Genomic DNA, 2,891 nt, shown 5'->3' on the forward strand with positions numbered 1-2,891 from the left:
TCCGTTTGTTTGCTTTTCTCTTGAAGTCATTTAGTGTTCTAAAGGTCTCGAAAAGCACTATTCTTTTTTAATAGACAACTAGTGTCCTTTTCTTGTGTTGTTTAAACTGCAAGTTCTTCTCAAATTGTGATCTTAAGATTTTGTTGCACGAAAATACTTGGCTATAAGACGCACCCCACTTTTACCACTAACTTGCCGCCCAAAGACAGATTTTTCTTGAAAAAACCGTGCGCCTTATAACCGAATAACTACGGGTACTGTCATCACCATCGTCGTCATATTCAGTAAGGCCAGCTAGCTTGGATTTTTTGGCAGCTCTAAAATAGTCACTGAAGTAGTGTTTTCGCTTTTGTTGCATCCATGAAGGACAAGGTTCGTCCTCATCGCTCTCATCACTACCGTACAGAGTTTTCGAAATTTCATGACCTACCTGGACGCTTAACGTCTCCAAAATGTCGCCTGCATCTAGTCGAAGGTTTAGTGGATAAAACTCGTGCTTAAAAGCATTTTCAGCAATCGATGATAAGTAGGACATTGATCTCTTGGCCAGTCGTCTTGCCACTTCCAGTCCAAGAATATCCGCTGCCCTGTAATCCGCTAAGAAAATGTGATAATCACATTGTAGCATATCCCAACCTAGCAACATTGCCACCTCGGGTTTTAATTGACATGGGTCTGCTTGAAGATAGTCCAAGTCTTCTTTATCGCCTTGTTTAGCTCTTACTACCATTTTTTTGACCTTTGAGTTTTTATTTTCATCACTACCGTACAAGCTTGTCGGAATTTCATGACCAAGCTGGAGGCTCAATGGCTCCAAAATGTCGTCTTTATCTAGTTTAAGGGGTTGTGGATTCAACTCGCGCTTAAAATATATTTTGGCAATTGCAGACATGTACAACACTGATCTCTTGGCCAGTAGCCTTACCCCTTCCAGCCCAGGTTTGAATGAGGCTTTCTGTCGGGATTTGGCGAAAATTTCGGACTGCTGGGCATTTAGTCTTTTTGAGACCGTGCCTGGCACTTTTGCCTAGCGATGTTTAGCTTGTACAGGCTCGGAAAATTCGTCCGCTATGAAGCCAAAATATTTTTTAGAATCGCTTGGCATTTCCGAACTAACTCCAAATCCTCTCAATAGGTTTTAATGAGGCTTTCAAAGGAAATCGTTGAGAGAATATTTGTGACAGCTGGTGTACGTGAGCCAAAATGCTCTAAGTGTCGCTATAACAGAGCGATTTTTCATAGCAACTAACCCTAGATAATTTACCTAATCGCTTTACAGATCTAAACAAACATCTATTACTAAAAGAAGTTTAAAAGAATCTTTAAGTAGAAACTCTACGAAAATTTTTGACTGTGGGGCATTTAGTCAGTTTAAGACCTTGCCCGGCTGCTGGGCATATAGCCACAGCATAAAACTTTAACATCAATTTCTTCAATACACAAGCACCATTTTTTGCACGGCCGAAACATTAAGAATGGGTGGCCGGAAAACTAAGACCCTTTTCATTTTAGTTCTCACAGCAATCCCTGGGCCATTTAAAAAGGCGCAAAAATATAATAAATAAATGTGAAGGAAATCGGTAAGAAATAACGAGCAAAGCAGCAAATAAGCCATGGAAAAGAACAGCACAAAAAAACCCTGTATTCCTGAAAGAAATATTTTGTATATCAAAAAAATTAAGTTCGATTTTGAGACGACAATAAGGCTTTATAATGACAGCGTTGGAAGAAAATCTACCGACGCTTCCTAATTCTTCATGCCACACAAGGAAAGTCCATCCCCGAGTTTACGAATCGGCATGGTATCCAGGAAAGCTGTGAGGTCGACTTTTAGAAGTTTCCTTATGGGGAGATAGATGCCCTCTACGACACCACATTATCTAAGGGACTGATTGACACCATCAAAATGGGGGCAGAGCAACTGCTTAACAGTCCAAATTCAGTGCAAAGAATGCAAACTCTCACTCTGGCTCCTACATCAGTGAAATATCTTGTGGCCGCTTCTGACAATAAAACAGGGATGTACTAATGCAAAGTTTATAAAGACCATGTAACCTGCAGTTGCCCATGTTTTAAGTATAACTTGCTATGCAAGCACAGTTGTGACCCAAACCGTTGATCTGTTGAAAAAGCATGTCGACCATATCGTTATCAAATTGAACACTTCAAAGAGATCCCAAAGTGGTTGCATGGGCTTGCGACAGAGGTCAATCAAAGAAAAACCCGTAGTTGATTTCTAACAGGAAGTAACACCTGACTGCCAATAACCTTAACCCTAACATAGAGGTATAAAGCTGTTAAATCTTCTTGTTTCACCCCTAATTCGATAGCAAGGATGGTTTTTTGAAACATTTCGTCCTTCTGAGGGTTGGTCACAGTCAAATTTCACCCCCAAAAGCTATTTCAGGATATAAAATTCAGTGATAAACCCTAACCCCAACCCTACCTTTTTTTTAAGTTGATGATTGTGAAACCAAGTTATTTCCATTGCCGGGTAATCCTGTTATGTCATGGAACTTTGCTGAACCCTATTAAATTTGTTGTGAGTAACTCCTTAACCCTTATATGATAAGCCCTACTAAAGGTTGCTTAAATTAACAAGGATCCTTTAACCCCTGCAAACTGAAGAAGGAATATTCTAGCCCTGAAGAAATTGCCTTCAGAGGTTCTTCAAGTAAGGTTTAGCAGATAGAACTACAGTGAACCCTATGTAAATTGTGGTTATTTTTAATTTTAATTTTATTTTTATTTTAATTTGTGGTTATTTTTCACCTTAAGTGGGTTACCGGTAGGTTTAATACTCAAAAAACAAGCAGAAAAATCACCCTCACAGGGGTGAATCTGTTAGAAAAAAATATCCCAGAGAGGTGTTGTTTCCCTTTAAATCACCC

The sequence above is a fragment of the Montipora foliosa genome, chromosome 2 (genome assembly GCF_036669935.1).
Source record: "Montipora foliosa isolate CH-2021 chromosome 2, ASM3666993v2, whole genome shotgun sequence".
NCBI classification, from domain to species: domain Eukaryota; kingdom Metazoa; phylum Cnidaria; class Anthozoa; order Scleractinia; family Acroporidae; genus Montipora; species Montipora foliosa.